Genomic DNA, 27,439 nt, shown 5'->3' with positions numbered 1-27,439 from the left:
TCTTTCTCTCTCTTCCTTTCTTTCTCTCTCTTGTTCTCTCTCTTCCTTCTCTGCGGAGGCCGGCAAAGCTTTTCCGGGTAGGCTGGCTGGGGGATAGGGCGCGCGCGCGCACGCACCCCCGACGTTCCAAAGAACCTTCTCCGACCTCCGCTGTGAGAAGGTTTTCTCCGAGCGCTCGCCAGAGGAGCTGGAGAAAGGGGCAGATCGAGCGGGAGGGCAGGCGGGTGGGCGTCAGCGGCGAGAAGCCAGGGGCGTGAGGGGAACGGAGGCACTGGGGGATGGGGGCAGCCACGGCACCGGCTTCCGCACTTTCATCGCTCCCCACCCCAAACTCCAATGCCCAGCTCCTTGCGCGGCACTGGAAAAGGGTGCTGCATTGCCGGCTTCTACCTGGTGCTGCCAGGGAATCTCCAGCTGGGCAGGGCTCTCCTTAAGCTCTCCTTTTTCCCTAGGAGCTTGGCGGCACACCTGGCTGTGTCTCGCGGCACACTAGTGTGCCGCGGCACACTGGTTGGGAAACGCTGCTCTAGAGGACAGGCTCAAAATACAGAAAGACCTAGACAGATTAACACTATGGGCCCACACTAACAAAATGATGTTCAACATTGACAAAGGTAAAAAAAAACCTAGACACACATACAGCCTGGGAGAAACCCCACTTAGCAGTAGCGACTGCAAAAGAGATCTTGGAGTCTTGGTAGATAATCAACTAAACATGAGCCAGAAATGTGCAGCAGCGGCCAAAAAAGCCAACATTATCCTAAGCTGAATCAAAGGGGGATACACTCCAAGACCAGGGAAGTATTAATAACACTCTACTACACCCTAGTCAGATCACATCTGGGGTACTGCATCCAGTTCTGGTCACCACACTTCAAAAGAGACATTGAAACTCTGGAGAAGGTGCAGAAACGAGCAACCAAAATGATTAGGGGACTTGAAACCAAGACACCAAGAGAGATTGCTGGAACTGGGATGGGATAGCCTAGAGAAAAGGAGGGACAGAGGGGACATGATAGCAGTATACAGGTATATGAGGGGTTTACACAGAGAGGAGGGGGTCACTCTATTCTCCAGAGCACCAGAGGGCCGGACGAGGAACAATGGCTGGAAGCTGACCAAAGAGAGATTCAACCTAGAAATAAGGAAGAAGGACCGTTGTACCTACCTGAACAGTCTTCTTGCTTCACTGGAAGGAGAGTCCAACATGGGTAGTTTACCAATCCTATTGGTAGAGACTGAGTTAAATATTTACATATTAATTGAGTACCGCCCCCTTGTATCCCCCATAAGCTCAGTTTTAAAAACGAAGACAATGTAAGGGGATAACCAATTTTTATTGTCAACTATCAACGAAACAATTTTTCCCCCAACTCCGGCGTCCCTGAACTTAGCAGTGCCGGGTGGGGTTGGACTCTCCTTCCAGTGCAGCGAGAAGACTGTTCAGGTAGGTACAACGGTCCTTCTCCACTGCATCTGGAAGGAGAGTCCAACATGGGATATGCCAAAGATTAAGGCCCATGGGAGGGAGAAGGTCTTATCAGGGACGTCGGGGAAGAACAAACTCGTTGCAAAACACGTCTTCCGAATGCTGCGTCCGCTGAGGCAAAAGAGTCCAACTTATAATGCTTAACGAAGATTGAAGGAGCCGCCCAGGTTGCGGCTTTGCAAATATCTTCTATGGATGCTTGCGTGGACCAGGCAGCTGATGTGGCCGCACTCCATGTCGAATGACCTGTCAACCCTAATGGTGGGGTCAGGTCCCTAGCCTTGTAAGCTTCCGTGATACAATCTTTGAGCCAACGGCTAATAGATTTAGAAGACAGTCCAAGTCCCATCTGATGTTGCGAGAAAGAAATGAACAATTGTTCAGATTTCCTGAACGTTTCAGTTTGTCTGATGTAGATTTTCAGAGCTCGCCTGACGTCTATTTTGTGCCATCTCAATTCAGATGGATGGTTCCCATGAGTACAAAAATCAGGGAGTATTAGTTCCTGTTTCCTATGAAATGTAGTATTCACCTTAGGTATAAAGGTGGGGTCCAGTCTTAGCACGACTCTGTCTGGATAAAAGATACAGAGGTCCGGCCTAACTGATAGGGCCGCTATTTCTGACACTCTACGTGCCGACGTTATTGCGACCAGGAACGCTGTTTTAATGGAGAGCAGTCGTAGAGAGATGGACCTCAAGGGCTCAAACAGTGGTTTAGTCAATGCTCTGAGTACTAATGTAAGGTCCCATGACGGGAATCTTCGTACTGGAGGGCTGTGTTTATTTGTGGCTCCTCGTACGAAGTCTCTCACCCATGGGTGAAAAGCTAACGAGCGTGCCTCTGGAACTTGTATCATAGTTGCCAGGGCTGCCACCTGTCTCTTTAGGGTATTAGGAGCTAAACCCCGCTCTATCCCCGTTTGCAGGAATTCCAACACTGTAATCACTGATGCTTCAGTCGGGTTCAAACGACGCTGTTCACAGAACTTACAGAAGGCTCGCCAAGTCGCCTGGTAAATCCTTGAAGTAGATGGACGTCGTGCTGCCTGTATTGTATCAATGACCTTCTCCAGTAACTTTTGTTGTTTCAGCCTGCTCCTCTCAAGTGCCACACGGTTAGATGTAGCCACTGGGGATCCGGATGTTGCAGATTCCCTTGACTGAGGGCGATGATCCGGTCTGGAATTCTCCACGAAGGTGACACCAATAGTGCCACTAGGTCGGAGAACCATGGACGTCGAGGCCAGTGTGGCGCCACCAACAGCACTTCCGCTCTCTCCTCCAGAATCTTCTCCACCACCCTGGGAATGAGACTTGTTGGAGGGAAGGCGTAGAGCAGACCGGGTGGCCAAGGGGAAAGAAGGGCGTTGATCCCTTCTGCCTCTGGTTCCGGGAAGCGTGTGTAGAACCTGGGGAGCTGAGCGTTCCGCTGAGTCGCAAACAGGTCCACTAAAGGACTCCCAAACCTTTGAGTCATCTGATGAAAAATGGAGGGGTCCAATCTCCATTCTGACGGATCTAGAATGGTCCTGCTCAACCAGTCCGCCTGAGTATTGCTGACGCCGGCAATATGTTCGGCCGTCAAGGATGCCAAGTGATTCTCGGCCCAATTGAAAAGGTGATTGGCTTCCTCCATGAGGCGTTGTGACCTCGTGCCCCCCTGGTGGTTCAGATGGGCCCTGGTTGCAACATTGTCTGTCAGGACCCGTACATGTCTGTCCTGCACTAGTGGGGTAAACGTTTGGAGGGCTAAGAATACTGCCCTCAGTTCAAGGAAATTTATATTGACTGGTTCCAAGTCCTTGTCCGACCAGAGTCCCTGGGCCATGTGATGTCCAATGTGTGCGCCCCATCCTGAAAGGCTGGCATCGGTCGTAAGGGTTACTGGATTCCGTAGCCGAAATGGGGAACCCTTGCTTAAGGCCTGCGATGTCCACCATCTCAGGGACTCTCTGACTGCCCGTGGGACATGGACCTTCTTGCAGCAGTGGCTCCTCTTGGTCCTCTGAGCGGGAAGCAAGAACCATTGTAGATCTCGAATATGGTGTCTGGCCCAAGGAACGATGCCTATGGCTGACACCAAGGTTCCCAGAATTTTGGATAACAATGCCAGTGGAACTCTCCTGCTGTGTTGAATGCTGGAGATCAGTTGTCGTATGTTGTGTTGTCTTTCCGGAGAAAGGGATACCGTGCTTGACAAGGTGTCTATGACTGATCCCAAATGCAGCAATCTGGTAGTGGGAGACAGGTGACTTTTCTCCATATTATTTGTGAAACCGTGAGATTCCAGCGTTTGCACAGTCCTGTCCAAGTCGGTCCTGGCTCCCGATGGGGACCTGGACAGAATGATTATGTCGTCCAGGTAAGCCATCAACCGGATTGATTGCTGTCACAGGTCTGCAGTCAAAATGTCCAGCAGTTTGGTGAAAGTTCGTGGGGCTGACGACAGGCCGAAAGGCATGGCCCTGTACTGAAAGTGCTTCCCCTCGGAGCAGAAGCGGAGGAACCGCCGATGGCTTGGATGTATGGGGACATGCAGGTACGCTTCCTTTAGATCTATGGATGTTAATAGATCTTGGGACCGTATAGATGCTATAATTTTCTGCAAGGAATGCATTCGAAATCTCCTGTACTTCATGAAAACATTCAGTTGTTTTAGGTTCAGGATTAGCCGGCATCCCCCTAAGGCCTTGGGTACTATAAAGATCACTGAGTAGAACCCCTTGCCTTCTTCCTGCCGGGGTACCGGCTCTATAGCGTGAATGTCCAATAAATGTTTGATCTCCTCGCGGAGTTGTAGTCTCTTTTGTGAGTCCCGTATTACGGGGCAATGAAGGAAGCGATTGGGTGGAGGTTGGATAAACTCCAACCGGAGCCCTTGTGAAACCGTGGCCACGGCCCATTTGTTGGATGATGTGAGCCGCCAGGAGGGACTGAAATGTTGAAGCTTCCTTCCTATCGGCATCAAGGCTGAGTCACTTGGAGCGACGAAACCCTCTCTGGTTATTCCCCCGAAATGGCCGTCTCGATTGTTGATAGCCTCGGGGTCTGTCCTGAAACGATCCCTGATCGGATCGAAAGGCTGGTTGGCTGTATTGACCGTATTGGCCCTGAGCAAAGGATCTTTGGGCCTGTCCCGTTCCGGAGGTGGCTTCCCAGCAAGGATTCTGGCGCCTTGTGTATGGAGCGGACCTACGGTCCTGTCTTCTATTAGCCCTGGGGAGCACTTTCCTTTTGTCTCTGTCCTCTATGAGGACCTTCTCCAAACTCTCCCTGAATAGCATGGATCCCTGGAACGGGCTTGAGGCCAACTGCCACTTAGATTTTAGGTCCGCCTGCCAATTTCTCAGCCAGAGAAGGCGTCGTGACGACATAGCGGTTGTCATGCTTCTAGCCGAGAACTTTGCCGCATGGAGGGTGGCATCTGCAGAGAATTCCGCTGCCGCTCGCAGCTTGCTCAGGTCTTGACGGAGACGCCCGTCGTCCGGCCTGAGCCTGGATTGCATTTCCTGCAACCACATAATGGATGCCCTGTTGATGAATGATGCCGCGGCAGCCGCCCTGAACCCCCAGCCGGACATCTGATGCGCCTTTCGCAGCAATGTCTCCGCCTTCCTATCCTCCGGCTTCAGGCTGTCGCCAGTTTCCGAGGGCACCAAAGCGCTGGAGACAAGTGTCACTACCGGTTGGTCGATTGGCGGGAACTCAAGGAGTTTCTCTACCTCCTCGTCGAAGGTGTAAAACTTCCGCTCGAGGTTCGAGGGCCCTTGTGCCGCTGCCGGATGCTGCCAAGGCCGCTTGACTCCTTCCACAAAGATGTGTGACGCCGGGAAGTGGTCGGTTTCAGGCTGAGGCTCCTTGAGGAGGGCATCTGAAGTCTTTGTCATGTCTGCGGTTTCAGCCGCCTTTGGCGCGCCCGGTAGATTCATCACCTGCTTGGCCTTGCAGAGCAAGGTCCTGAAAAGCGTCGGTTTGAACAGGCCTACCGCTGGTGGTTGTTCTGGCGCTGTCTCGTCCTCTGACCAGTCATATTCTCTATGGCTTTCCTCAAATTGTGGTTCCTCCATCAACAACCCCACGCCCGAAGGGGGCAGTACCGACCAAGGGTTTCTTTCTGGAGCCTGTTGAGGGTGCCTAGCGCCTTGTTGCACCCCCGTTGCGATGCCTTGTGAGTAAGCATTGGCAATGATTTCTTGCAGGTCAGGTGGCATCTGCTGCCAGGAGCCAGATGGACCCCTTAAGCCTGCTGCCGTGGGGATAAAGGTAGCAGAAGGCCCCTGCAGGCTTCGGACTGAGTGACCTGCAGACCCCGGCCTGGTCCAGGTGCCAGGTGATGGCATGGCCTGAGATAGAGGTTGAAATTGTCTGTCAGGCGACCAGTCCCCTGTTGGCATGATCCCAGTAGCCCCCAAGGGAGATTGGGTGCTCATCTGGTCAGGGGTCAGCTGTTGCCGCTGAGTAAGAGGCAATCCCGTGGGGGAGGGCTGCAGGGCCGCTTCCAGCTTTTTTTCAAGGGCCATAATACGCTTCTCAGCTTCCTTTAACGAGGAACTAGAGGAATGGGAGGCTTTTGTCTTGTCTTTTGCCTTTCCCTTACCCTTGTCGTTTACAGCGGGGGAGCTGCTCTTGTCGGTCCTGGCCTGTTCTTCCATGCTTACTCACGGTTAACGCTGGAAATACAGAAAGCTCCGTGACTCCACACCTTAACAGCTCGTGGATTACTCCCCAAAATGGCGCTCAGGCGTTCTAGCCTCTTGCGCCTGCGCACTGGGGTCTAACAGCCCCTTTTGCGCTCTTGCCGCCAGAATCCCACCGTTTCGCACCTAATCGCGCCTGCCCATGATCTCCAATCAAGATGGCGGCGCCCGTGCCATTCGCAGTCTTTCCGGGCTTGCTGCTTCTCGCTCTGCCGCTGGTGGCGGTCTCTGCCAGGGTGGTCGCCCTGGCTCTCGCCTCTGCTGCCCTCAATAGCCTGGTGGTCCCGGCGGCAGCGCTGTTGCAGCGGCGGTGGCGGCTTTCTTTTATGGCGGCAGTTGCGGCGGCGGCTTTTTTTCTTGCCGCCGAACAGCTGATCGCTCCTTCGGCAAGCCATGCCGGGTCTCGGGAGCGATCTCAAGCCTCCCAGTGGGGGGGCGGACCCCCCCACCTTCGGCTTGCAGCCTTAGTATGGTCTCGGAGACCAGGGACCCCAGGCTGAGGTGCTCCTCTCCGGGGCAATTCCCACAGGGGGAAAAGACCCCTGAGGAGATTCGTTGGAGGTGTTGCCCGCGGAGGGCAGAGACCCCATCCAGGTCCTCATCACCACCTGAAAGACAAAAAAAGAGAAAAATTAAACAGGTAATGATAAGCTTAACATTTTAAACACTTTAATTTCTAAGAGCAAAACTCAGCAGTCTCTACACTGGGACTGAGTTTTTAAAACAGGATACAATGGGGCGGTACTCAATTAATATGTAAATATTTAACTCAGTCTCTACCAATAGGATTGGTAAACTACCCATGTTGGACTCTCCTTCCAGATGCAGTGGAGAACTTCCTGATGGTCAGAGCGATCAACCAGTGGAACAGCCTGTCTGCGGAGGTTGTGAACTCCCCAACTCTGGACACTTTCAAGGAGATTGGACTGCCACTTGACTGGGGTGCTATAGGATTCCTGCTCAGGCAGGGGTTTGGACTTGATGACCTGCATGGTCCCTTTCAACTCTAACAATCAATCAATCAATCAATCAATCAATCAATCAATCACTCAATCAATGGTTCTACTTCAGAGTGCTTGAATTCCATAAATCATAAACAGAATATGAGAATGGTTTTCCATGAATTCTAATCTGAATCATCTTTTTAAAAAAAATTAGTTATCTCTGATTCTGTGAGATTTTAGGATCAGGCAGGATACTACTGAGGTAATAAAATTTAAAGCTGGAACAACGAGATATAAGTCTATACATACAAGATTTGTGTGTGTGTGTGTATGTGTTAAGTTATATTTCTTTTTGACAACATATTTCTTTTTATTGTTATTGTTCTAATTGCTGCTCTTCAAAAATATTATTATGGCTTCCTTTTGATATAACCCTCTTTTTAACAACTGTACATCAATAGTCTTCTTCTGAAACAGTATTTTATAAATCTTACCTATGATATCTTTTAACAAATTCATTAGTCAGAGGAGTATCACAAGAATCAGGGTTTCTTTTCTTCTTTCTACAGTACCTGTACAGTATCTACATACTTATCTTACTGAAACAACCTATAGAGTGTTTTTTAAAAACCAAGGATAAAATAATACTCTTTGGCTACCATTTAATGGCCATCAGGACTTCTGTAGTCCAGGTGTAGCAACTGTAGCTGTTGCCATTTTGGAATACCTACAAATAGGCATTAAAATTATTTCTTTAGCTGGTTTTGTTTTTACAGCAGGATGGAGAGTTCACAAATTGTATAAATATTTATATTTCTAAAACAGCTTTCTAAAATATGGCATAAGCAATTCCTATTTTAGAAACTCCAGCTGTTCAAGTTCCTGGGCAGCATATTTCTCTAATAGGATGCAATGATTTCTGCTTATTTTTCACAAATCATGCTTTGCATATCTAGAGTGAGAAGGTGCCCTTCCCAGAAATCTTATGCTTTGTGTTCATTGAGTTAAAGGCAAACTTCAATGCAAGGAAAAGTGCTACTATATCTTTTGTTACACAATTTTAATTACTTGACATAGGGAAATTTTACATCTTGTTGTTTCTTGACTATATCTTTTTTAATGTGTTCAACTATATCAGAAAAAAATGCTGAGTGTTTGTCTTATCTTATATCGGCTACAGGAGAAAATGTACAAAAAGAACTTCAAGTAATATTTAACACCACCTGTGAGAAAATACGTCCTTTTCTATTCATGATAATTCCAAAGTGTTATATATGTTACAATCTCACAACCTAAGCTTTTCGCTTTAATATTTCTGTTGTAACATTACATAGAAATATGTAAAGGACAGAGTTTGCTTTGAAAGACTGAAATAGACATTTTTTCATTTGTTCTCACTTTGGATGTCTATGTCTGAAACTATGATCATTCCAAAAAGATTCTGCTAAATTTCAGTATACAGAAAAAAGATGTAATGTGGGTACACATACATGGGTACACACATAGTGAAACATATATTCAACTATATGTTGGATATATATTTGTTTTAATGTTATCTGCTGCTATAAAGTTTGACAACTTGGCAGGAAAAATCAAGGCTTGTCTAACTAATTTTATCTAACTAATTTTATATGCTGTATTTTTGGAGGAACTCATCAAGGTTCTGAAATCCAGAAATCTGAATTGGGATTCTTCAAGGTTTTTTTCTTTTTCTATTTCTTTTTTTCTCTTTTTTGTTCCCCATTCACCATACAATCTTGTTTCAATTGCTTGAAATTTTACTGGGGGAGTTCCTTGGTTTGAAAGATTTAAAAAGTTCTGCATGGGACTGTTCTAAGTTGTAATCATGAGGCACAATATTATTTGCCCCCTTGAAATACTTCATGTTACTCTGACAGCTTCCTCTAGTGTACCCAGTATCTATAACAGGACACTGCACATACAGTATGTTACACAGGCACTAAAGCCACTTCAGCAATTCATTAGAAGCATTCATTTCACTGCATGAATAGAAGCCTATTGGATATGCCAAAGGAGACAGCTGAAGTGATCTGAAATTAAGTAATGCAGTAGATTTATTTTGCTGGTAACTCAAGTAGACTTCACTGAAGACCAAGTTGAAAAAGCATTACATGACCTTAAACCTTCTCTATCAGTCGGACCAGATGGTCTATGTGCATACTTCCTAAAAAAGCTCTCTTCTGCCATAGCTGAACCACTAAGCATAATTTTTGAAAAATCCTTCAGAACCAGCACACTTCCTAAGCTATGGTCGAAAGCAATAGTCATCCCCATCTTCAAAAAAGGAGACCCCTCTCTTGTAGATAACTACAGACCAATTTCACTATGCTGCGTCCCATGCAAAGTCATGGAATCAATTATAAACAAATCAATTACTCTCCATTTAGAAACTAATAATTTGCTCTCTAACAAACAATTTGGTTTCAGAAAAAAACTATCCTGCACCCTGAAGCTCCTCCACTGCAAAAATATATGGACAACTCATCTAGATCAAGGGAAATCTACAGATGCAATTTATATTGACTTCTGCAAAGCCTTTGATTCAGTGGTCCACGACAAACTACTCCTAAAACTCAAATCCTATGGCATCTCAGGATCCCTCCACAGATGGAATACAGCATTCCTGTCAAACAGACAACAAGTGGTCAAAATAGGAAGCACCATATCCAGCCCCGTCCCAGTTAAAAGCAGTGTTCCCCAAGGTAGTGTACTGGGACCAATGCTCTTCATTCTCTACATCAATGACCTTTGCGATTACATCACAAGCAACTGTGTCCTCTTCGCCGATGATGTAAAACTCTTCAACACCACCGATAACACAACTACTCTCCAAAAAGACCTTGACGCTGTTTCTGAGTGGTCTAACAGATGGCAACTCCAAATCTCAACTAGCAAATGCTCTGTCCTACACATTGGGAAGAAGAATCTGAACTCCAAATACAAACTGAATAATCAAATTATCACAGATAATCCCCATTCAGTTAAAGACCTTGGTATACTAATAACAAAAGATTTAAGTGCCAAAGCCCACTGCAACAATATAGCCAAGAAGGCTTCAAGAGTTGTAAACCTAATCCTACGTAGCTTCTGCTCTGGCAATCTCACACTACTTACCAGAGCTTACAAAACTTTTGCCAGACCCATCCTTGAATACAGCTCATCTGTTTGGAACCCATATCGCATCTCAGACATTAACACCCTTGAAAATGTCCAAAGATACTTCACCAGAAGAGCCCTTCACTCCTCCACTCGAAATAGAATACCCTATGAGACTAGACTTTCAATCCTGGGCCTAGAAAGTTTAGAACTAAGACGCCTTAAACAAGATCTAAGTATTGCCCACAAGATCATATGCTGCAACGTTCTGCCTGTCGGCGACTACTTCACCTTCAACCACAACAACACAAGAGCACACAACAGATTTAAACTTAATATTAACCGCTCCAAACTTGACTGTAAAAAATATGACTTCAGTAACCGAGTTGTTGAAGCGTGGAACTCATTACCGGACTCCATAGTGTCATCCCCAAACCCCCAACACTTTACCCTTAGATTATCTACGGCACACACAATAGAAGAGATTGGCTCTGTGGCAGAAAAAAAAAGGATGGCCAGTGGATATTCGAGTTGGTCTGATTGGCAGCTGCACTAATTCAAGCTATGAGGATATGGGGCGCTCTGCAGCAGTAGCAAAACAGGCACTAAGTCATGGTGTTAAGTGCAAGTTTCAGTTCACCATTACACCCGGTTCAGAGCAGATACGGGCCACAATTGAAAGAGATGGATATTCAAATATTTTGCGTGATGTTGGTGGAGTGGTTCTTGCTAATGCATGTGGGCCCTGCATAGGCCAATGGGACAGAAAAGATACTAAAAAAGGTGAAAAGAATACAATTGTTACATCCTATAACAGAAATTTTACTGGTCGTAATGATGCCAATCCTGAGACACATGCATTTGTAACTTCTCCAGAGATAGTAACAGCCCTGGCACTTGCTGGCAGTTTGAAGTTTAACCCGGAGCGTGACTTACTGACAGGAGCAGATGGAAAGAAGTTTAAGCTTGAGCCCCCTGATGCTGATGAGTTGCCAAAATTGGAATTTGATCCAGGCCAGGATACCTATCAGTATCCTCCAAAGGATGGTAGTAGCCAACATGTGGATGTGAGCCTCACTAGCCAGCGTTTGCAACTACTTGAGCCCTTTGACAAGTGGAATGGCAAGGACCTGGACGATATGCTGATCCTCATAAAGGTAAAAGGGAAATGTACAACTGACCACATTTCAGCAGCGGGCCCCTGGCTCAAATTCCGTGGGCACCTGGACAACATTTCAAACAACCTATTGATTGGAGCTATAAATATTGAAAATGACAAGGCCAACTTGGTTAGAAATGCATTAACACAGGAGTTTGGACCTATTCCTGACACAGCCCGTTACTACAAGAAACATAATATTAAATGGGTTGTTGTTGGAGACGAAAATTACGGGGAAGGCTCAAGTCGGGAACATGCAGCTTTGGAGCCGCGGCATCTAGGAGGAAGGGCCATTATTGTCAAGAGCTTTGCCAGGATTCATGAAACCAATTTGAAGAAGCAAGGACTCTTGCCACTAACATTTGCTGATCCAGCTGATTATGACAAGATCCATCCTGTGGACAAGTTAAGCATTGTGGGTCTAAAAGATTTTGTCCCTGGAAAGCCCCTGAAATGCATCATTAAACATCCTAACAGGAGCCAAGAAACAATAATACTGAACCACACCTTCAATGAGACTCAGATTGAGTGGTTCCAAGCCGGTAGTGCACTCAACAGAATGAAAGAGCTACAGAAGCACTGAATCTACGCACATAATGTATCCAGTGGACTTGATGAGTAATTTCCATTAAAGTGCAATTCCACAACAATTCTTGAGAATAAATGTATGTGATCAAATGTAACTTTAGCTTCCTATTCATTTCAATTAACTTGCCTACATCAATAAAAGTATTTTTTTTCTTCTTCTTTTCCATTATACAGTTCTATCTTTCATAACTGCCTGTCTTTCATTCATTTCGGTTGTCTAATATTGCTTCATATTTATTTTTCAATTCTTTTCTTGCCCATTAATTTCAGTGATGATGAAAGAATTTAAAATTAAAGATTATTGCAAAAAAAAAAAAAAGATTATCTACGGTTGACCTATCCAGATTCCTAAGAGGTCAGTAAGGGGCGAGTACAAGTTCACTAGAGTGCCTTCCGTCCCCTGTCCTATTGCTCTCCTATATCTCCTATACCTTTCCTCTATTCCTATATCTCTTCTTCTATTCTTTCATTGATATATTCTATTCCTATATCTTCTTTTCTATTATTTCTTAGATATATTTTACTATGAGTATCTCCTCTATAACCTTCATCGTGTATTTACTATGTGTATATTGATATATACCCACTAAAACCCTCATTGTGTATTGGACTAAATAAATAAATAAATAAATAAATAAATAATGAAAAGAAGAGGACGGCACTACTTTGCAAAGCCAGCTTCAAAGGGATGTTTTGCCTGAAGCACTGTCAAAATGAAGCACCACTTTGAAAATCTGCACAAAGCTTGATTTAAGATTTGAATAAACTTTTTTTTTATTTTTTAAAGTCCCATATAATGGTTTAGAGCCCTTTTAAACCTGACTATAACTATGTAACCATTTGGTTGTTGATATAAGTGACCATCTTCTATATATATAGCAATATTTACTAGATCTTCCCCCTGTCCAACAAATGTTTTTAGTATGATTTGTTGAATGAATGTTAATGGAAGGGGGTTTTTTAAGTTAGATTTTTAAGGATTGTTTTTTATGTATATTAATTGGATTGATTTTATTACTGTCTTTTTGTATATGTTCTTAGCCGCCCTGAGTCCTCAAAGAGGGGCGGCATACAAATCCAATTAAATAAATAAATAAATATAAGCATGGGAAAATATATATGTCAATGTTCACCTCCACCTCCGCCGCCAACTGGAACCATCTGCTGAGGTTTGTAGGGGTTGCTCTGGCATGGCAATTGTGCCATTTTTTCAGACTTTGCTTAATGTCAAGCTGCCAGTCAGAATGTAAGACAAATAAAATTCAGAGTCCTTTTTGTAAAAGTTCAAAAGTGAATTTATTAAAAAATATATATTTTATTTTATTTTATTAATAGAGTTGAAAGGGACCGTTAGGTCATCGAGTCCAACCCCCTGCCTGAGCAGGAAACCCTACAGCACCCCAGCCAAATGGAAGTCCAATCTCCTCTTGAAGGTGTCCAGAGTTGGGGAGTTCACCACCTCCCCTGGCAGGCAGTTCCATTGGTTGATCGCTCTGACCGTCAGGAAGTTCTTCCTTATTTCCAGGTTGAATCTCTCCTTGGTCAGCTTCCAACCATTGTTCCTCGTCCGGCCCTCTGGTGCCCTGGGGAATAAAGAGACCCCCTCCTCACCGTGGCAACCCCTCAAGTATCTGTAAACTGCTATCATGTCCCCTCTAGACCTTCTTTTTTCTAGGCTGTCCATGCCCAGTTCTCTCAATCTCTCTTCGTAAGTCTTGGTTTCGAGTCCCCTAATCATTTTGGTTGCTCTTTTTTGCACCTTCTCCAGAGTTTTGATGTCTTTTTTGTAGTGAGGTGACCAAAATTGGATGCAGTACTCCAGGTGGGGTCTGACCAGGGCATAGTAGAGTGGTATTAGTACTTCCCTGGTCTTGGAGCGTATTCCTCTGTTGATGCAGCTTAGGATTGAGTTGGCTTTTTTGGCTGCTGCTGCACATTGCTGACTCATGTTTATTTCATTGTCCACCAAGACTCCAAGATCTCTTTTGCAGTCACTACTGCTGAGTGGGGTATCTCCCAGGCTGTATGTATGTCTAGGGTTCTTTTTGCCGAGGTGGAGGACTCTGCATTTGTCAGTGTTGAACCTCATTTTGTTGGTATGGGCCCACTGTGATAGTCTGTCTAGGTCTTCTTGTACTCTGAGCCTGTCCTCAAGGGTGTTGGCTACCCCCGCCAGCTTGGTGTCATCTGCAAATTTTATTAGTTCCCCTTTTATTCCCTCGTCCAGGTCGTTGATGAAGATGTTAAAGAGTACAGGACCCAGGACAGAGCCCTGTGGTACTCCACTGTCTACTTTTTTCCATGTGGATTTGGTGCCGTTGAGGACAACTCGTTGGGTGCGGTTGGTCAGCCAACTGTTTATCCATCTACATGTGTAGTAATCTACTCCATTTTTTTCTAGTTTGTGGATTAGGAGATTGTGGTCGACTTTATCGAAAGCCTTACTGAAGTCCAAGTATATGAGGTCCACTGAGTTGCGTTGGTCAACTGACTTGGTTATGGTGTTGAAAAATGATATGAGATTGGTTTGGCATGATTTGTTTCTGATGAATCCGTGCTGGCTATTGGATATGATCTTGTTTGTTTCTAGGAAGTGGGTAAGTTGTTTTTTGATTATTTTCTCCAGTATTTTTCCAGGTATAGAGGTCAGACTGATTGGTCTGTAGTTACCTGGGTCGGTCTTTTTGCCTTTTTTGTGGATGGGGACTACATCAGCTCGCTTCCAGTCTTCCGGTAGGTCTCCAGTGATCCAGGATATTTGGTAGATGAGGAGGAGTGGTTCCGCTATGGTGTCTGCCAATTCTTTTAGGACTTTGGGGTGAAGTCCGTCTGGCCCTGGTGATTTGTATTCGTTGAGTTCCCTCAGGTAGTCCCTCACTGTGCTTTTGTCTATGTTGAGTTCGGTTCTGGGGCAGTTTGTTGCAGTTAAATTGCAGATTGGTTGGAGGGAGGTTCCCTTTTGTGTGAAGACTGATGCAAAGTAGGCGTTGAGTAGCTGTGCTTGGTCATTGCTGTCTGTGATTTCTCTACCCTCTTCGTTTTTTAGTGTGACGATTGTTTCTTTGATTTTCTTCTTATTGTTGATGTGTTGGAAGAATCTTTTTTTGTTGTCTTTGACTTCCGCTGCAAGGTTTTGTTCATATTGTGCCTTTGCTGTTTTTATTTTTTGTTTGCAGGAACTGGCTGTTTGCTGATATTCCGCTTTGGTTATGAGTCCTTCTTTCCATTGTTTGTACTTAGCTTTTTTTCCTTTTATGTCATCTGCGAGGGCTTTGTTTAGCCATGCAGGTTTAGTTTTGGTTTTCCTGTTTTTCCTTTTCATGGGGATTGCGTTGTTTTGGGCATCTATGATGCTGTTTTTTAGGATCACCCAGGCTTCCTGAGTGGTTTTTCCTTCTAAGAGTTCGTTCCAGGGGCATTGTTCAAGGTTCGCTCTGAGCTTGTTAAAGTCCGCTTTTCTGAAGTCTGGGACTGTAGTGGTGTATAGTAGCTATAGTAGCTAGTGATTGCACTATGTTGAATTTGAGGATGACGTGGTCGCTCTCTCCCAGTTTCCCTTCTTCTTCTGTTCCCTCTATTGTTTCTTCCCTGTTTGTTAGTATTAGATCTAATATAGCATTCCCTCTGGTTCCTGTTTCAACTTTTTGGGTTAGAAAGTTGTCAGCTAGACTGGAAAGAAATTTGGCAGACTTTCCGCTTGGTGCTGAGTTAGTTTTCCAGTTGATGTCTGGGTAGTTGAAGTCCCTCATTATTGTCGTGCTGTGTTTGTTGCATATGTCTGTTAGTTGGCATGTGAAGAGGTCATCCATTGTGTCTGTTTGATTGGGTGGTCTGTAGTATACTCCAATTGTGGTGTTGCTCTTTTTTCTTTTATGTTGACGCATATGATTTCTAGGGGGTTATCATCTTTGGTTGGATGTAGTTCTGTGGCAGTGTAGTGGTCTTTGATGTATAGTGCAACACCTCCTCCTTTCTTGTTTGACCTGTTCTTCTTGAAGAGGTTGTAACCCATTATCTGTGTGTTCCAGGCGTGTGTTTCGTCCCACCAGGTTTCTGTGATTCCAATTAGATCGTATTGGCCCTCGTGTATTAATAATTCCAGTTCATCCTGTTTGTTTCCCAAGCTTTGTGCGTTCGTGTACAGGCATTTTAGATGTTTGTGTTTTTGTTTGCAGGTAGAAATTTTTTATACTCAGGTTTGTTTGTAGGCTTGTCCCGTTCCCCTTCCTTGTTTTGTTCAGTGTTTTGTCATATAGTTTGGTCACCCTCCCCTCTCAGAGCTAGTTTAAAGCCCTCCTGATGAGTTGGGCTAATCGGTTGCCTAGGAGGTTCTTCCCCGCTCTAGTGAGGTGTAGCCCGTCGCTTGCTAGAAGCCCTTCTTGGAGATAGTGCAGGCCATGGTCGAGGAAGCCGAAGTTCTTATGGCGACACCATCCTTTAAGCCAGTTATTTATCTGCGGGATTTTGCGTTCTCTGGCGGGGTGTCGTCCTCTAGTGGGGAGGATGGAAGAAAAAACAACCTGAGCACCTGTTTTTCTGATTGTGTTGCCCAAGTGGTCATAGTCTTTTATAATTTGGTTCATGTCTTTCCCTGTGTCGTTGATTCCCGCATGAATCACCAATAGTGGGTAGTAGTCCGTGGGTTTGAGTATTTTGGTGAGGTTTTCAGTTATGTCAGAGATTTTAGCTCCAGGGAGGCAGCACACCTCTCTAGATTGGTTGTCTGGTCTGCAGATGGGAGGCTCAGTTCCCCTGAGGATTGAGTCTCCAATTACCAGTACTCTCCTTTTCTTTTTGGCTGGCTTGGGGTGAGGGAGGTTAGCTTCTGTTGTTGAGGCTTTTGGTGGAGTTGTGTTGTGCTTGGTTCTTGGTGGTTCTTTGTCAGATGTTTGCAGGTTTTCTTGTTCCGAGAGTACAGTGGTACCTCGAGATACGAGTTTAATTCGTTCCGGACCTGGTCTCTTAAGTCGAGCAGCTCTTATCTCGAATGACTTTTCCCCATAGGAATTAATGTAAATAATTTTAATTGGTTCCAGCCCTCAAAAAACTCACAAAGTTAGTCTAAATTATGCAGAAAGACATGTTTTTAATGAAGAAATGTACATGTACATATAATTGAATAATGAAGTTTCTTTCACTTAACTTGTAAACTTTCTTAAACTTTTAAATTTACATATGTTCATCTTCTCTGCCACCCAATCCTGTAGGACAGAGGTCCCCAACCCTTTTTGCACCAGGGACCGGCTTTAAGCGATCAAGAGAGGAATGGGTGAATGAATGGACGGAGGGTGGGAAGGAAGGAAGAAAAGAGGGAAGGGACAGGAACAGAGGAAGGAAGCAAGGAAACTTATGAAAGGGGAGAGTAAGAGAGGAATGAGTGAAGGGAGGGAGGGAGGGAAGAAGGTGGGAAGGAGAAAGAAAAGAAGAAATAGAGGAAGGGAAGGTAAAAGAGAGAAAGAAAAAGAGCAAGAAAGAAAGAAAGAAAGAAAGGGGGAAGGGACAGGAACAGAGGAAGGAAGCAAGGAAACTTATGAAAGGGGAGAGTAAGAGAGGAATGAGTGAAGGGAGGGAGGGAGGGAAGAAGGTGGGACGGAGAAAGAAAAGAAGAAATAGAGGAAGGGAAGGTAAAAGAGAGAAAGAAAAAGAGCAAGAAAGAAAGAAAGAAAGAAAGAAAGGGGGAAGGGACAGGAACAGATGAAGGAAGCAAGGAAACTTATGAAAGGGGAGAGTAAGAGAGGAATGAGTGAAGGGAGGGAGGGAGGGAAGAAGGTGGGAAGGAGAAAGAAAAGAAGAAATAGAGGAAGGGAAGGTAAAAGAGAAAGAAAAAGAGCAAGAAAGAAAGAAAGAAAGAAAGAAAGGGGGAAGGGACAGGAACAGAGGAAGGAAGCAAGGAAACTTATGAAAGGGGAGAGTAAGAGAGGAATGAGTGAAGGGAGGGAGGGAAGAAGGTGGGAAGGAGAAAGAAAAGAAGAAATAGAGGAAGGGAAGGTAAAAGAGAGAAAGAAAAAGAGCAAGAAAGAAAGAAAGAAAGAAAGAAAGAAAGGGGGAAGGGACAGGAACAGAGGAAGGAAGGAAGGAAACTTATGAAAGGGGAGAGTAAGAGAGGAATGAGTGGAGGGAGGGAGGGAGGGAAGAAGGTGGGAAGGAGAAAGAAAAGAAGAAATAGAGGAAGGGAAGGTAAAAGAGAGAAAGAAAAAGAGCAAGAAAGAAAGAAAGAAAGAAAGAAAGAAAGAAAGGGGGAAGGGACAGGAACAGATGAAGGAAGCAAGGAAACTTATGAAAGGGGAGAGTAAGAGAGGAATGAGTGAAGGGAGGGAGGGAGGGAAGAAGGTGGGAAGGAGAAAGAAAAGAAGAAATAGAGGAAGGGAAGGTAAAAGAGAGAAAGAAAAAGAGCAAGAAAGAAAGAAAGAAAGAAAGTAAGAAAGGGGGAAGGGACAGGAACAGAGGAAGGAAGCAAGGAAACTTATGAAAGGGGAGAGTAAGAGAGGAATGAGTGAAGGGAGGGAGGGAGGGAAGAAGGTGGGACGGAGAAAGAAAAGAAGAAATAGAGGAAGGGAAGGTAAAAGAGAGAAAGAAAAAGAGCAAGAAAGAAAGAAAGAAAGAAAGAAAGAAAGGGGGAAGGGACAGGAACAGATGAAGGAAGCAAGGAAACTTATGAAAGGGGAGAGTAAGAGAGGAATGAGTGAAGGGAGGGAGGGAGGGAAGAAGGTGGGAAGGAGAAAGAAAAGAAGAAATAGAGGAAGGGAAGGTAAAAGAGAAAGAAAAAGAGCAAGAAAGAAAGAAAGAAAGAAAGAAAGGGGGAAGGGACAGGAACAGAGGAAGGAAGCAAGGAAACTTATGAAAGGGGAGAGTAAGAGAGGAATGAGTGAAGGGAGGGAGGGAAGAAGGTGGGAAGGAGAAAGAAAAGAAGAAATAGAGGAAGGGAAGGTAAAAGAGAGAAAGAAAAAGAGCAAGAAAGAAAGAAAGAAAGAAAGAAAGGGGGAAGGGACAGGAACAGAGGAAGGAAGGAAGGAAACTTATGAAAGGGGAGAGTAAGAGAGGAATGAGTGGAGGGAGGGAGGGAGGGAAGAAGGTGGGAAGGAGAAAGAAAAGAAGAAATAGAGGAAGGGAAGGTAAAAGAGAGAAAGAAAAAGAGCAAGAAAGAAAGAAAGAAAGAAAGAAAGAAAGGGGGAAGGGACAGGAACAGATGAAGGAAGCAAGGAAACTTATGAAAGGGGAGAGTAAGAGAGGAATGAGTGAAGGGAGGGAGGGAGGGAAGAAGGTGGGAAGGAGAAAGAAAAGAAGAAATAGAGGAAGGGAAGGTAAAAGAGAGAAAGAAAAAGAGCAAGAAAGAAAGAAAGAAAGAAAGTAAGAAAGGGGGAAGGGACAGGAACAGAGGAAGGAAGCAAGGAAACTTATGAAAGGGGAGAGTAAGAGAGGAATGAGTGAAGGGAGGGAGGGAAGAAGGTGGGAAGGAGAAAGAAAAGAAGAAATACAGGAAGGGAAGGTAAAAGAGAGAAAGAAAAAGAGCAAGAAAGAAAGAAAGAAAGGGGAAGGGACAGGAACAGAGGAAGGAAGGAAGGAAACTTATGAAAGGGGAGAGTAAGAGAGGAATGAGTGAAGGGAGGGAGGGAAGAAGGTGGGAAGGAGAAAGAAAAGAAGAAATAGAGGAAGGGAAGGTAAAAGAGAGAAAGAAAAAGAGCAAGAAAGAAAGAAAGAAAGAAAGAAAGAAAGAAAGGCAACTTCAAAGAAAGGCTAACTGAGCATCTCTCACTCTCTCTTTCTATCCCTCTCTTTCTCTCCCCCTCCTGGACTCCCGGATCGCTCGCTTCTCCGGCCAGCAAGCCGGCTGCCCGGAAAAGCATCGCGCCTTTTCACTGCCCTTCCCTGTGCTTCGGAAGCCGCCGAACGCCGTCAGAGGGGCGCGTCAGCGGCTTCCGAAGCACAGGGAAGGGCTTAAGCCGCCGCCTTTTCCCTTCCCCGTTGGAGCAAACATGCTTTGCACCTTCCTAACTCCCTCCCCCCCCAGCCAAACTCCCAAAGCATGTTTGCTGCCACACGATTTAGCCAGGACAGGAGCGAAGTAATGTGGACGATTGGGGAGCTGAAACCGGGCGGTTTCAGCTTTCCAATCCTTCACGTTACTTCACCGCTAACTCCTGAGGCGCGGAAGTTCGCCTTTGGCGTTTGGCTTCAAAAGCGGCGCGGTTGTTTTAAAACGTCGCTGCCGGCCTGGGGGGCTTTGCAGAACCCCCCAACCCCCAACCCGGGTTCGGTGGGGGGCTAGGAGGCCCCCCAGGCCGGCAGCGACGTTTTAAAACAGCCGCGCCGCTTCTGAAGCCAAACGCCAAAGGTGAACTTCCGCGCCTCAGGAGTTAGCTCGCAAACGGCACGGCTGTTTTGAAACGTCGCTGCCGGCCTGGGGGGCCTCCTAGCCCCCCACCGAACCCAGGTTGGGGGTTGGGGGGGTTCTGGAAAGCCCCCCAGGCCGGCCGCAACTTTTTAAAACAGCCGCGCCGTTTGCGAGCTAACTCCTGAGGTGCGGAAGTTCGCCTTTGGCGTTTGGCTTCAGAAGCAGCGCGGCTGTTTTAAAACGTCGCTGCCAGCCTGGGGGGCTTTGCAGAACCCCCCCAACCCCCAACCCAGGTTCGGTGGAGGGCTAGGAGGCCCCCCAGGCCGGCAGCGACGTTTTAAAACAGCCGCGCCGCTTCTGAAGCCAAACGCCAAAGGCGAACTTCCGCGCCTCAGGAGTTAGCTCGCAAACGGCGCGGCTGTTTTAAAACGGCGGTGTGTGTCGGTGTGTCGCGGCTCTCTCTCCATTCTTCTCTTTCCCCCTCTCGGGCTCGAATGCGGTGGCGGGAAGAGGAAACGAGGCAGTCCCGGATCGCTTGCTTCCCCGGCCAGCAAGCCGGCTGCTTGGGAAAGAAGCAAGCGATCCGGGACTGCCTCGTTTCCTCTTCCCGCCGCCGCATTCAGAGCCCGAGAGGGGGAAAGAGAAGAATGGAGAGAGAGCCGCGCGTGTGTCGGTGTGTCTTCCTCCGCCGCCGCCAGCCTCCGCCCGGCTGTCATTTTTTAGAGAAGCGAGAAGCGGAGGAAGAGCTGGAAGCTGGGAGGGGGGCGGAATATGGGAGGAGAGAGGCAGCCTCCAGAGCTAAGTGGCCAAAGACGTTCGCCTTCCTCCGCCGCCGCCAGTCTCCGCCCGGCTGTCATTTTTTAGAGAAGCGAGAAGCGGAGGAAGAGCTGGATGCTGGCGGCAGCGGAGGAAGGCGAATGCGGCTTGGAAGCTGGGAGGGGGGCGGAACGTCTTTGGCCACTTAGCTCTGGAGGCTGCCTCCCATATTCCGCCCCCCTCCCAGCTTCCAAGCCGCATTCGCCTTCCTCCGCTGCCGCCAGCATCCAGCTCTTCCTCCGCTTCTCGCTTCTCTAAAAAATGACAGCTGGGCGGAGCCTGGCGGCGGCGGAAAAAACGCTCGTACCCCGAATTTGGCCTTGTAAGTAGAATCAAAATATCTCTCCCCTCCCAGCTCTTATCTCGAGTTGCTCGCAAGTAGAGCAGCTCGTATGTCGGGGTACCTCTGTACTGAATATTTGTTGCTTGTAGGCAGTGGGGTTGGGAGGAGGAGGGTTGGAGTTGGTGGAGGCTTGTTTTTTAATCTTAGGGTGATGTGTGTCCAGCTATTTACTGCTTCTGGGGCGTGGATTCAGCTTAGCTCCTCTGGGGTGTTGGTTTTTTTGGGAGTCTGATGGATTTTCTCATTGTGATGTTGGTGCTTCAGGGTTGTTAGGTTTTTCTCTAGGTTTTCGATTTTTTCCTCAAGTAGCTGGATGAGTTTGCATTTGTTGCAGGTAAAGTTTTGGAGGTTTGAGGGGAGGAGTGAGTACATGGAGCACAAACTGCAGCACACCATGGATTCAGTTCCGTCTTCATCTATGCTTGTTCGGGGAGTGACTTCTGTGTGCATGGTTGGTGTATCTTCTCTCTCTCTCTCTCTCTGTGTTGTTCTTTATGTGTGTGGTAGGTTGCAGGGTGGGTGCGGGAGAGTGCAGAGGTGACATGTCTGCTCTTGTTGCTGGGTTGGTGATTTCCTCTGATTCCCTGGTCAGCAAACCCGGTGTTCTTTTGCCTTGCGGTGAGCTTTTAGCTTCTTCCCAGCATGCACCAGGAGTATGCAAATTACCCCCTGAAGCTCAGATTCCTGAATCAGAACTAGAAGCATCAAAAGAAAAGTCTGAGAAAATGGCGCGATACAAGCATATATCAAATCCCCCTTTTCCGCCCCCCTTGGGCAAGTGCCCAATCTCTATTGTCCATGACCATCAGGTAGATTCATCTTTACCCACACGTCACTCTTCTGGAATGTTCCTCTAACGGTCTCCTCCTGGCACCTAGGAAAACGAAACCTAACTTGCTTCATGGCATGCTTCCCTCCCACAATCCCTTATCTCTAACCCACCCCGTAACTATTGACAACCAAGCGAGAGAGATGCAGCAGCATAAGCGAAGGTTGACACTATCCTTATATATGCCAATCAAACTTGTATACAGAATAAACACAGGTTAATTACTTTTCATCTAAAAACAATAGCTAAAATCAGTAAGAAAAATATAAAATAGAAACATAGAAACATAGAAGACTGACGGCAGAAAAAGACCTCATGGTCCATCTAGTCTGCCCTTATACTATTTCCTGTATTTTATCTTACAATGGATATATGTTTATCCCAGGCATGTTTAAATTCGGTTACTGTGGATTTACCAACAACGTCTGCTGGAAGTTTGTTCCAAGGATCTACTACTCTTTCAGTAAAATAATATTTTCTCATGTTGCCTTTGATCTTTCCCCCAACTAACTTCAGATTGTGTCCCCTTGTTCTTGTGTTCACTTTCCTATTAAAAACACTTCCCTCCTGAATCCTATTTAACCCTTTAACATATTTAAATGTTTCGATCATGTCCTGATAAGTTTTATACTTAAGACCTTCCACCATTCTTGTAGCCCGTCTTTGGACCCGTTCAATTTTGTCAATATCTTTTTGTAGGTGAGGTCTCCAGAACTGAACACAGTACTCCAAATGTGGTCTCACCAGCGCTCTATATAAGGGGATCACAATCTCCCTCTTCCTGCTTGTTATACCTCTAGCTATGCAGCCAAGCATCCTACTTGCCTTTCCTACCGCCCGACCACACTGCTCACCCATTTTGAGACTGTCAGAAATCACTACCCCTAAATCATTCTCTTCTGAAGTTTTTGCTAACACAGAACTGCCAATGCAATACTCAGATTGAGGATTCCTTTTCCCCAAGTGCATTATTTTACATTTGGAAACATTAAACTGCAGTTTCCATTGCTTTGACCATTTATCTAGTAAAGCTAAATCATTTACCAGATTACAGACCCCTCCAGGAATATCAACCCTATTGCACACTTTAGAGTCATCGGCAAATAGGCAAACCTTCCCTACCAGACCTTCCCCTATGTCACTCACAACAGACCCTTGTGGCTTGTAACCTGTCTCTGCTCAGAATACTCGCCATTAACAATAACTCTCTGATGTCTATGCTTCAGCCAGCTTGAAATCCACTGAACTATCCAGGGATTAAGTCCAATCTTCACTAATTTATCTATCAGCTCTTTATGTGGAACCGTATCAAAGGCTTTGCTGAAGTCCAGATAGGCAATATCCACGGCACCACCTTGATCCAACACCTTTGTGACATAGTCAAAGAAATCAATGAGATTAGTCTGACATGATTTGCCTTCAGTAAAGCCATGCTGATTTGGGTCCAATAAGTTATTGTTTTTTAGGTGCTGATTTATCCTCTTTTTCAGTAGAGTCTCCATCATTTTAACTACAACTGATGTCAAGCTAACTGGCCTGTAGTTACCAGCTTCTTCTCTACTGCCCTTCTTGTGGATAGGCACAACACTGGCCATTCTCCAATCCTCAGTAACATCTCCTGTTAACAGGGATTGGTTAAACAAATCAGTCAGTGGGATAGCAATTACAGATCTGAGTTCTTTAAGAACTCTGGGGTGGATGCCATCTGGACCCATTGCCTTATTTATCTTTAATCGGTCAAGTTCTTCTAAGACATCGGCTTCTAAGATCACTGGAGCTGAATCCGTACAGCTGGAAGCAATGCTATATCCCTCTATAGTATTATTTTGTAAGGTGTCTTTTGAGAAAACTGAACAGAAGTAGCTATTGAAATGGTCAGCAATCTCCTTATTCCCATCAAATAAGTAAAATTAACAAGATAAATATTTTAAATTGTTTATCAATATTTTTAACAATAAAAATTAGCAATAATCTCATTAAAAATCATAGCTAGAATAACACATTAAAAGAACCAGAACAATAAAATTGCCTTTATTTGCACAAAATTGGACACATTATTGGACAGGGAATTCCAAAATTGTGTAGTTATTACTAAACAGTTCATTCCTTTGGCAGTTAACTTGCCATATCTTATAATGAAACAGTATCCCTCTGATGATAGTATTACTTCACTGTTAGAAACATACAAGTCCCTTCAAATAAAATTCATCCATCCATTCATCATATCTCTCCACCCATTCAGTTTATATAGCTGCTCAATTGCCAGATGGCTGTGGGAGTTTCTAACAAATTAAAAACTTCCAAAAACACATCTACTACTAAAACACAAATAAATCTACCATAAAAATAATAGCAATAACTAAAGAACATTGATATCTCATTTTTAAAATTCTGTCCCAATGCTCAATGGAAAGGACAGATCTTCAGTCCTTTTCTAAAGGCCAACAGAGTCAGGGCCTCTGAATCTCAGGAAGATGTTATTCCACAGGAGCAGTATAGTGATTTGAAGGCACATTAATTTGATTCTATAAGATGACATTGTTTAATAATTTGGACCTTTCCTAATGTTTTCGATGGACAGAGATGAGAAAGTCTATTATGTCCATGTGATTTAAAGTCTTTAAAGATATGCTCTTGAACTTGGACCAGGAATTAATTGAGAAAATGGGAAAATAAAGAACTGGCATGGTATGTACTTTTATGTTACCCAGTTCTATTAGCATTTTTGAAGAAAATGCTTTTAAAATTTCAAAATACTCAGAACATTTTACTTTGTTTTTTATTAAAAATAAATTTTATTTCAATATATATATACACGCAATACACAAAACAAAACAAAAACATTGAAAAAGAAAATTGGATGAATGTGTAGCAAAAAAATTGAATAAAATAAATCTATATAATGGTTCTAACTGTACTCACATTCTATTACATACTTGTTATAAAACAGTTTTTTAAAGAAAACAATAATTCATATAAGTAATCTTATATCTCTATTTCCCATCATACAATTTGTCACCAAGAAATAACTCTTTTTAATTGTTAATTGAATGTACATTAATCACTTTAACCTTTTTTCTAGCCAACAATAGAAGATATCCCAGCATTTATAGAATTCAGACTCTTTCTTGTTTTTTATTTCTATCTCTGCACATGTTGTAATTTTCTCTATTATCTCCTCCTCCTGTGGCACCATTTCATTTTTGCAGGGTTGAGCCAATGTTATCCTAGCCGCCGTTGTTACCGTGTTTCCCCGAAAGTAAGACAGTGTCTTACTTTCTTTTTACCCCCAAAAGCCCCACTACATCTTACTTTCGGGGTATGTCTTATATTGGAGGCGAGGGGCGCGCGGGGAGCTGCCGGAAAGGAGGCGGGGGAAGGAGGGCACAGCTCCGGCCACTCGCCTCGGAGCCGGTCGGCCTCGCTGGCCGCTTGCAGCCGAGTCTCGGCAGGGGAAGAGGCGGTGGCGCCGCGGCGAGGCGAAGGGTGCTTGCGGAGCTTGGAAGCGACGTCATCGGGTTCCCCCCCCCCGGCAATACCCCCGTGTTTCCCCGAAAGTAAGACATATGTCTTACTTTCGGGGTACAGCTTATATTAGCCGACCCCCCTGAAACCCCCGATACGTCTTACAGTCGGGGGTGTCTTACTATCGGGGAAACACGGCATATGTATAACCAGATATACCTGACATTTTCCCAATTTTTGATGTAATATTTCTAACAAAAAACATTCTGGGTTTTTTTCTATTTTAATTCTTAATATTTCTTCCAACCAACTTCCAATTTTCCCCCATAAGAGTTTTGCTTTTTCGCATTTCCACTATAGGTGATAATAGGAGCCAAATTCTAATTTGCACTTTCAGCATTTGGGCGGGAACTTCCTGTCTATTTTGGCTAGTTGAGCTAGTGTTATCTGCCATCTCTAATACATTTTGAACCAATTTTCTTTATAAGATGTATCTAGCGTTAATTTTTGATTACTCTCCCATGTCTGCTGCCATTCATCTAACTCTATGCTATATCCAAAATTCTGTTCATTTTTCCATATTAACCTTCATTAACCTTCATTTTTCCATATTAACCTTTGTTTTTCCCTTTTCTGTCTTTTGGGCCAATAAATAACGATATAATTTTTGAATTGATTTTTCCTGTGTTCCTAGTAGTAATTTTACTTTGTTCAAGATCTGGCAATATGCCACTCAACACATCCAATGTTTAGAATATTTTGCTCCATTTTGTTTTAGCAAGTTAGATTTAAGTGTACTTCTCCTTTAAGTGTAACCTTTAGTTTGTTCAGGTTTCCTTTAATTTCCCATCCTATAATCTATTCTCCAAAGCATCTGCAGGTAGAACAAGAAGCAATGGGTGGAAGATGAACAAGGAGACAAGTAACTTGGAATTAAGGAGAAACTTCCTGACAGTCAGAATGGTTGATAGTGGAACAGATTCCCTCCAGAAGTTTTTAATGCCCCAACATCTGTCTGAAGTAGTGTAGGATTTCCTGTCTAAGTAGGGAGTTTGTTGTTGTTGTTGTTGTTGTTGTTCTTCTTCTTCTTCTTCTTCTTCTTATTATTATTATTATTATTATTATCTTTTTTGTTGAGGGGTCATTACATTAGTACACTAGCATTTATATTACCTAGTTGTCATCATATTGAAATGTCTTCAAGAAAACAATCAAGCTCAGACAGCACCAAGCACCTCATTTAAACCCTAAGCCTGTGACGGTGAACCTACAGCACATATGTCCAAAGTGGCATGCAGAACCATGTTGCCTGGCATGTGCTGCAGTGTCCGTTCCCCTTCTGGGTTTCTGGTGTGCACACGCACATGACAATCATCTGGCCTTCATGCATGCGGCAGTGCTGGAAACTGGAAGAGATGGTCTTCTGCTTTACGGCATGAGCATGTGCATTGCCTGTTAATTGCTATGCAGATATATGCATCAGTAACTGGAAGTCTAGCTGGCATGCACCCACTGGAAATCGAAAGTGCATTTCTGGGATGAAATGCTCCCGGGCAGCTCCTCTTTTGGATCGCATCCCAGATGAATGTGCATGAACTCCCTTTTTGCTATCACTGTCCTAAGCAACAAATATTCTCTTTTATTGGTACTCTATTTTT

General features: G+C 44.8%; 1 protein-coding gene and 1 pseudogene across 1 annotated transcript in view; one reads left to right on the top strand and one right to left on the bottom strand.

The window, feature by feature from the left end:
* The window catches only part of LOC139170655 (polypeptide N-acetylgalactosaminyltransferase-like 6), a 337,623-nt gene that overhangs the window by 114,120 nt on the left and 196,064 nt on the right, over positions 1–27,439 (bottom strand). The window lies entirely within an intron of this gene.
* LOC139169999 (aconitate hydratase, mitochondrial pseudogene) lies at positions 6,347–12,154 on the top strand (annotated as a pseudogene).

This window comes from Erythrolamprus reginae, chromosome 7 (genome assembly GCF_031021105.1).
Source record: "Erythrolamprus reginae isolate rEryReg1 chromosome 7, rEryReg1.hap1, whole genome shotgun sequence".
In the NCBI taxonomy this organism is placed as follows: domain Eukaryota; kingdom Metazoa; phylum Chordata; class Lepidosauria; order Squamata; family Dipsadidae; genus Erythrolamprus; species Erythrolamprus reginae.
Note: the sequence above shows the minus strand (reverse complement) of the source record. Positions and strands in the feature narration are given on the sequence as shown.